Here is a 9,442-nt window from a genome sequence, read left to right as displayed (position 1 = left end):
TTCGCATGTAAAATATTTTGGTCACTTGAAAAAGGTATTGTATTACCGAGTGTGTGTTTTCTATGGGAAAAGTTGAGAAAACAAAAAAAAATGAGCTATTTTTACCATATTTTATAAAGACTTTGAAAATGTGTTTTTGACTATTTTTCATTATCTTTTTATTCAAGTTCCCTTTGGAAGGATGTTGCAGTCTTGAGCATATGAAATTATTTTCTAATGCACATGATGCGTGTGTTCTGTAATACAAGGCTGGTCGGTAATACAATCACTCACTATACACATTCATATACATGTAGATCGAATCTAGAAATGAATTGGAATATATTTATAGTGACATGCAGTTTGGGGGAATAACCAAATCTAACTTATAATGTCGACATGTGACAATTGCTGCTTGCATGGTCTTTAAACCCGGGCAGCACCCCCCTCTCAAGTTTAATGTTGGCTGTCAGGCCACTGCATCATTTATTTTAAAGTATTCTTTTATCGCTTCTTCCAGTGAATACAAGCATAATCTGGCTTCATAAATTTCATAACTTTATAAATGATACATCACAAGTGATCCATTCATTTTCCAATTCACAGAAAGAAATCAAGAAATACAATACTGAAAATAGAGAGAAAAAAGGGTGGCACTTCCATTGACGAGTGGTCAGAGTGGATTCCATGCATGACCTTGGGGTTTCAAAAAGCACCCTATACAAGTATTTTCCATGTTCTGAAAATTCACCCCTTAACAAGGATTGGCGTGTAAAACCCTAGGGCCTATACCCTTAACAAGTATTGGAAACAAATTTAACAGAACGGTACCCTTGACAAGTATTCCCTGAATGGAACCCCTAAACTAGTACAACAATATCTTAAAGGAGAAATATATTGATTATGAATATGGCCTTATTATATATCAGTGGAGAGGTAATGATGTGAGGATTACCATTAGGTCATTCAAAAATAACGAAAATAATACATAAGGTGGAAATCGCCAATTAAAAAGCGCTAAAATGCCTCTCCGAAATATGCCTCGCATCGGTCTCTGAATTGACTCGAATTTGATGACGTCACTGTCTGTACGAGAGGCGTGATTGGCTCTCCCACGTCAAGCTCCACTTGCATGCAAAACCTGTTGCGAGGGTACGTTTTCTCCACACTGACACTGAATACTTCGATCATGAAATGAAAGAAAACCCAGAAGTTTATCTAGATTTGGATTTTCAAATTGATGATTATGCAGATGAAGAGAATGATGATAAAGTTTCTAACTCTAGAAAAACAAAGTGACGTGGATGGTGGTAAATTAAGGGAATTACGGCGGTGATGATGAGTAGGACAATTCAACTTGCAAGCCGATTCGCTACCAACGCATGCAGCTGCTAGCTGCACCGCGGGTCAAATCCATGAAAATGAATTCCATGTAGCATGACCACATCCACACAGAGTCTCTTTCCTCTATCAACAACATAATGAGAAGGAAAATAATAAAATAACTGTACTTACAAATAAGTGAATATATATCCGAACCTAGGCTGAAGGTAAATCAACTCAAGGAATAGCAGCAGACGATATGCACCGACGATGAATTTCACGTGGCTGGAATAGATTGTCACTCGTTCTGTTAGATAAAATGTATATCTCATTATTTTGACTAAATTACGAAACTCGGAGAATTAGTATTTTACATAAAAATTAAGTAACACCTGGTACTATTTTTTGAATTACGATAAAATATTTTTGAAGCAAAGAAATTGAGGTAAATTAAAATAAGATATAAAGGATCATCCCCTTAGCCGCATGCGATTGTAAACAAACAATCAAAAGCACATGGCCAGCTTGCTCCACTGAACTGAAAATACGTATTTTCAGTTCAGTGGCTTGCTCGCCCATAGAGTTGGATAAAGCGTAGCTTTATCCAACTCTATGTGCTCGCCTTGCTGATTGTTTACAATCGAATGCGAGCTAGGCGGATGATCTTTTATATCTAATTTTAATTCACCTCATTTTCTTTGCTTCAAAAAGGTTTTATCGTAATTCAAAAAATATAGTACCAGGTGTTACTTAATTTTTATGTAGAATACTTATTCTCCGAGTTTCGTAATTTAGTCAAAATAATGAGATAGAAATTTTATCTAACAGAACGAGTGACAATCTCCCAGCCACGTGAAATTCATCGTCGGTGCATATCGTCTGCTGTTATTCCTTGAGTTGATTTACCTTCAGCCTAGCTAGGTTCGGATATATTCACTTGTTTGTAAGTACAGTTATATCATTATTTTCATTCTCATTATGTTGTTGATAAAAGAAAGAGACTCTGTCTGGATGTGGTCGTGATGGAATCCATTTTCATGGATTTGACCCGCGGAGCAGCTATCAGCTGCATGTGTTGGTAGCGAATCGGCATGCAAGTTGAATTATCCGACTCATAATCACTGGCGTAATTCCCCTAATGTATACCTCTATCCACGTCACTTTGCTTTTCTAGAGCTAGAAACTTCATCATCATTCTCTTCATCTTCATAATCATCAATTTGAAAATCCAAATCTAGATAAACTTCTGGGTTTTCTTTCATTTCGGGATCGAAGTATTCAGTGACAATGTAGAGAAAACGTACCCTCGCAACAGGTTTTGCATGCAAGTGGAGCTTCACGTTGGAGAGCCAATCACGCCTCTCGTACAGAAAGTGACGTCATAAAAAATCCCCAATTTCGCGGACGTAATTCTGCGTGTTTGAAGCATTCAGAGAGAGAACTTTAAACTATCAATTAACTGAGTTCCATCGGTCTCTATGATAAATGATTTACACCATCGTGTTCTCCTTATTTTCTCCCTTAATTTGATATATGATTCTCCATTTTTACGATTTTCAATATAGTTCTACTTTAACTGTTAGGTTAAGCCCCGGCCCGTTAAGGACGTCGGCTTATTTACCTTAGCTTTACTTTCCCTGGGTTTTGTACCACCCAACACACCTTGCTCAAATCGGACCCTTTGGCTTTAAAAAGTTTTTTATACACATATTGGGGCAAAAAGTACATCCTTATTCAAGTATTTAATCTTTTTATACCCTCGCAAATTGGACCGTAAACACATAGTTTTCCTGGCGAAATAGGCCTTTTTCATTATTTTCGTGTTTTTTACACCCTAAAATAAGTAAAAAAGATACATGTAGTACTAGTAACAACTAACAATAACATACACATGGTTTGTGAAGAATGAAATCAACGTCTGGTGAGTTGATGAAGATCCATTGGGCACTAGACTATCCAACTCCAACTCCGAGAGAAGAAGATTGAGGAGTCATTCAATCAGCAACAATTGTAGATCTACTGGTAACACTAACAGTTAGTATTTAGAAAGGCCATGGCATGGAGTCTATGGTCTGGAGGTATACAGATCCTACATGGAGATCGCGGGGTAATGTACGTTTCGGTTTTCATCAGCGAATTAGTCTTATTTCCAATTTTCCACTGCTCACCTTTGCACCATGGTCGGGACCCACTCACACAACATGCGAGGCAATGGTGATTTTATTTCCTTTTTTATTTACACGGCCTCACGTCCCATCTCATTTCTTGGCCCCCAGCATTGACTCAAAGTTCGACAAAATGTGCCTTTTGGTAGACTAATTTTCACAAGCCAAGCAAGAGCAGAGTTTCTGGCGCAGTTTTCGAATTCTGAAGTCGATTAGGCCTATATTATGTAAGTAGATGGTAACTGACCTATTTTACTAATTTACGGTACCGGTACCTGAAAATTGATTGAAGATATTCATGGTATCTGTGGTCTCTTAGAAATTGATATCCAGTTTTGCTCGGATTTCTGGCTGCTCCTTAAGTTAACCCAGCGGGCTGGAGCTCCATGGCCTGGCTGGGTTAGTGGCTCCTTGATCCTTAACCCAGGGGTCTCCGGCCCGCGCAGCGCGCCGGAGCCCAGGGGCTTACCGTGTATCTGACCGGGACTAGCGTGATTTATGGTCTAAATATTTCTCCAAATGAATTGTGAAAACAGAAATTATGCACTTACCATGATTATATGGATGAACATGAACAAGGTCTAACGAGTGGCAGTTTCCTGACATCGAACCTCGAGGCACAGACTGGAACTTAAAAAAAACGAAAAGATCTCTCCTACCCCCGTCTCGATCGGCCATTTTTGTTATGAATCAATTTTCACGGTAAGCCCCTGGGCTCCGGCCCGCTGTGCGGGCCGGAGCTCCCTGGGTTACTTGATCCTCAGCTCTAACGTATACCCAGTTGTTGTGTGTCCGGACAGGCATGACAGGTTGTGTGGTACGGACGATCAATTTTAGAAAGTCATTTGGAAAAATTTACAAGCGAAGTTTCATCAGTTTTTAGTATGGCAGTGTGTCCAAACTTCGCGCGTGTCCATACTTCGCGGACGGTCCTTATCTAAAAAACTAGCAAATATCCTTAAAATCTGACATCATCAACGTGAAAAGCGACCTAAAATTACCGTATAATGAAAGTTTCTTTATGATGAGTTCAGTATTCATGAAAATATTGGCAAAAGATCGGCAAATTTGTCACCGCTAGCGCCCGTTTTGAAGAAATCACAAGCATCACGATATCACCATTTTGCAAGCAGAAATCATCAAAAATGTGAGTTAAATGTGGTACTAACCGATTCCATAGCATTTTGCCATCAATCTGATTTAATTTTTCACTTTTTGAACTTGAGTTTTTGTTTAAATCTCCACAAAAGCTTTGGTGCGCGAAGTTAGGTCACACTTTTCTAAACGGTTTTCCAGCACAGCCCGCATTCGCCGATCAGAATAGAATTTTGAGATCGCGATACCGGCGAAACCCCTTGACCTACTTTACATTTTCGTCCATGATTTTATAGTTTACGATCTTGCCGTCAATGTGGTAACTATTTCTTGAATTGGTTTTGTATAAATTATGAATATTTTGCGAACAAAATTAAGCCTGATGAATATTTTTGAAAAGTGCGCGAAGTTTGGACACCCCATCATACAAAATATTAGGAAATATTATAGAGAACAAAATAGAAGATGATTACTTCCATTGAATTCATATTTTTAGTGTAATCCTAAGACAAAAAAGAAGGCTTCAAAAATATAAAGTGTCCGGACACCCGACCCCCCATCCTACAAAATGTTAGGAAATATTATAAAGAACAAAATAGAAGATGATTACAACTATTGAATTCATACATGTAGTGTAATCCAAAGACAAAAAAGAAAGCTTTAAAAATATAATGTGTCCGGACGGCAGACACCCGACACCCTATCCTACAAGTTAGAGTCTAACGTTGGCTCTGCGCTCTCTAGCAGCTAGCCTCCGCCCGCTAGTCCCAGCCGGCCGGGAGCTCGCACGCCTGCTCTGCTTAGCCGTATATGCCAAGGGAAGGCGGGCACAGTAAGTTGAGCATAGGGGGGGGGGGCAAGTTGAGCCACCACCCCCAGCCAGGCCAATAATGAATGAGTCAGACATTGTGGTGGTGTCATGTATTGATGACCCATTGCATAACCCCTAACAACAAAAAGTATTTTTTAGAGGGAAAAATACAAATTTAAGCCCAAAAAGTCAAAATAAAGGGTGTGAAAGAGATTTAAAGTGTTTTTTGCACACACATCTTTAAATATAAAGACATGCATAAGAACAACGTTGTTAGTCTAGGTATGGATCCTCATTCTTGTCAAAGTATTTTACATGATGGATGCATAAGAAATGTGTGGATGTGAAAATATCGCATTAACTTAGTTTGGATTGGGGTAAGTTGACCCAGCCAACATGGGGCAAGTTGAGCAATGGAATTCTTAGTTATGGTAATGTATAAAAAAAACTTTAAAAGCCATTGATTTGCAGGCAGAAAGGAGCAAATTTACATGACTGTTCTTTTCCTTTTAGAGGATGTTAGTATTTATAGAGAATTAGCAAGTGAATAGACTTTGAATAAAATGCTGGTTCTTCCCCCATACATTTTGTACGGTATAGTTTTTGTGGCTCAACTTACCCCACAGATGGGCAAGTTGAGCCATTTGACACCTCGATCTTTTTTTAAAGGTGACAATGATCGACTTTCAGTGTGGGGGTAGAAAGTTATATTTATAGGTGAAAAATATTTCAGAAGAATTACATTTTAAGGCAAGGTACTTATTTCTACAAGATTATTAATCATATCAATTCTAACATGCAAAAAGCAAAAAGTGTCACAATTTAACTTACCCCGCCTTCCTCTATCATTGCCTAACTACAACTTAGTGTGCATGTAGGGGCATTCCATAAAGGTCAGACGTACATTCGGACACATTTGAGAGCCGTATCTTCTTTGATTTAATAACAATGTTTTGTTTTTTCCCAGTACTTAGTAGCATGTGATGACAGGACCAGGCCCCAGCCAAGCACTCATTCAATGAACAAGGTTATGATATACCGTAAGTAACGGTGTATTAACCGCACCCCAAACTTTGGACTAAAAAAAAAAAAAAAAAAAAAAAAAAAATCCTTCTCACATTTACATGCATATTTGAGGTACGAAGAAACAAAAGCTAAGTTAAAGATTTCAAAGTATTCAAAGAGATTACCGGTATGCGGAAATCTGCTGTTCTTTATCAATTCATCTACAAATGTTAGCAAGAAAGAAAGGTCCCGACAATATTGGCCACTTACACACTCACTCACCTCACAGTCACAGTGTACACACACACAGCACTGCCGTTCTTGTACATGTACATTGCAAACTTCGATACGGTACCACTACCAGAGTACCAGTACATCTTATCAAATTGTGAAAGTCTGTCTTTCACATTTCTTGCATCACAACCTCACAATCACTTTCAGAATTTGTCTAGCATTCGATGGCTTAGCATGAATTTTGGATACGGGATTACAGGAAGGTTCAAGAAACAAAGAAATTAGAATTTTTTCCAGTTGTTTTACGGCTTCGTGCCGTCTCTCTCATACGTAGTGCACGGTGTACATGGTATCTTATGAAAAGCGAACAGGAAAGAAAAAATAAGCTGGCGCGCGCGAAACGGGACTTTGAGGGGTTAAAGGTAAATTGTGACATTGGTTTATTTCAAAACTTTCTTTTAGATTTCACTCTTCGCTTTTCAAAATACTCATAAACAAGTTCTGAGTCCATAAAATGTATTGCATTGGCCAAAAGAACTGTTTTTATTCTCAAAAAAATATATAAAGAAGAGAAATTTTGCCAAGTGAGCTTTCTTTTGATGCAGATTTTGAAATTGATATAAAAAATGAAGAGCGCCACCTTGAGACCAAATGACATCAATACCTGCTCATGAATATTCATATCCATCGCCTCTGCGCTTGTCTCACGTGCCGATCTGTATACCGGCTATACAGTACAGTATCGGATTGAACGGCGGAGTCTGTTTGCGACTTTTTCATTCATATCCTGTAGGAGCGTGTGCATTCGCGCAGTCCCTCGACGGCAAATTAAATAACTTGGAAACAACCAAGGAACTTTTTTAAATGACCATCATAATAATTGTGATGTTATGCACGTTGTTTTTCAAATCGCGGAGAATAGGTCCTACGTACATCTTGATATCTGGGCAGAGTACCAGGTACCGAGAGACGGCTTCCTTCCCTTTCCTTGCTTTTCATCTTTGCTTCGTTTCTCTAGCTGTATTTTTTTTTCTTTACTTGTCCAGGGTATGAAGGGAGGGAGAATTATGGTTGCTTGTGAAAGGGCTATTCTTATTTTTTCCCCGTTTTTTATTTCTATTTTATAATTATATTTACATACGCATTTTTGTTTCGATTCCGATTCACTGAATTGTTATCAATTTCTTCAGGTTCTGTATTTTGATTTGTTCATTATTATAACGTGTTGTAACATTTTTTTTAAAGGAAAAGGAAATCATTTTGTATTGAACTAGCTTTGCCGCCATTCTTCATTATTTTGCTTTGTGCGTTATATAGGCCTATAAGATGCTCTTTCTCTTCCAGTGATTATTTGTCAATATACTGCCTCAATGTATTTATCACTAAAAAATGACAAATACCGCGTGGCCTATGCCTTTTTTTTTAAACAATATATTCTGGGGCGGATCCAGCTTTCACTAATAACGGGGCCGGGGTGAACAATATTTTCATCCACATTTTTCCCGATCGATCGGCAGCTCAAAGCTAGTTCTTGTTGGAATCTATAGTCGTAACAGTACTAAACCCTATAAAAAATGCGAGCGTGAGGTATTATTTTCGGACTGTGTATTGTGTCCTGAATATTGATCTGAGCAATATGATCATTAAACAAGATGCACACTGACGGATAAGGTGCTCAAAAATTTGAATAAGTAAAGGCCTATTTAGTTCCCTTGTTCGTTTTACTATAAGCCCTTCAACAATGTTTCCGTGTTTTGTATTACATTGATCAGTTAATATTTCTTTATGTCTCATACTATTTCGATATGAATTATACCTTGTCATTGTACTTGTTACTATAATTTTATATACTAATAACTCTGAACTTGTGAACCTGTTTAACCATGACTGAATGAATAAATCAATAAATGAATTGGTATAGATGAATAGATGTTCCATCGAACAGGCAATGCGAACACAAAGCGCGGGCTAAATTGTTTTTATACATGTGTAGTGACATGATTGGCTCCCACCCCTCCCCAAGTCTGAATTCCCCTCACCTTTTTTTATTCATTCTTCCTCTTATATTTTGCCCCCCCCCTCTGCTTTCGTTCATATTACTTTGCGCCGCCAATATCGGGGGGGGGGCGTAACGTCGGCCTCCTGGATCCGCCTATGATACCGGTGCGTATAGGTCTGTATGTTATAACCATGTAACATCGATCCCCCTCCAAGTTTCTCTTTGCATTTTTCTTTTCAACTTGTTATGGTAGTATACTGAACAAGAACAAGTATGACGTCTCCTAGGTGCCTCTCCCTCCACCCACTCCTCCTCGGTCCGCTGCATGTGCTCGGATAATAAGATTACGTACTTATCATGGTGATATATATATAATAAAATTGCAAATTTTATTGCAAAAACTGCATTACTCGTGAATTTGTGTTTCGCATTTCTGATGTCTTATTAAATATATATATATATATTCGAGGACATACAGCTAGGCGGAACTATTTGGGGGAAGGGGTCTTCCATCTCTGTGTGATTCCGAAGTTCCGATGATGGTTCAGAGAATGTACTTCATGCAAAATCACGTTTTGGCATGACCTCTCAGCGCTGGGCATATCGACGGACAAAAAAATGCAAAAATGTGATGGATCGAAATGGTAAAAAATATATATTTTAAAGAAAACCATCGTTATAAAATGCAGTCATACCAACATATTTTTGTTAATACCAGTTTGAACTTAGATAAAAATTATAACCCGAGGCTATATTAGCAGCAGGGGCGGCGGAACCGGGGGGCGGCAGGGGCACTTAACCCCCTACATAAAAAATGCCTTTTTTAAATGG

General features: G+C 38.4%; 1 protein-coding gene across 2 annotated transcripts in view; it reads left to right on the top strand.

Annotated features, from left to right (window-relative positions):
• The first annotated feature begins 3,384 nt into the window (after positions 1-3,384).
• The window catches only part of LOC129265117 (DNA helicase MCM8-like), a 51,934-nt gene continuing 45,876 nt past the window's right edge, over positions 3,385-9,442 (top strand). Inside the window, exons 1-2 of one of the 2 annotated variants that reach the window (XM_064101710.1) lie at positions 3,385-3,694; positions 6,341-6,413. The gene's annotated coding sequence lies outside the window, so the exon portion shown is untranslated. The remainder of the gene's footprint in view (positions 3,695-6,340; positions 6,414-9,442) is intronic. The other variant, XM_064101709.1, reaches the window with a different exon arrangement.

Source organism: Lytechinus pictus, chromosome 7 (genome assembly GCF_037042905.1).
Source record: "Lytechinus pictus isolate F3 Inbred chromosome 7, Lp3.0, whole genome shotgun sequence".
Taxonomy (NCBI): Eukaryota; Metazoa; Echinodermata; class Echinoidea; order Temnopleuroida; family Toxopneustidae; genus Lytechinus; species Lytechinus pictus.
The sequence above is the reverse complement of the archived record's forward strand: the minus strand, read 5'-3'. Positions and strand labels throughout refer to the sequence as shown.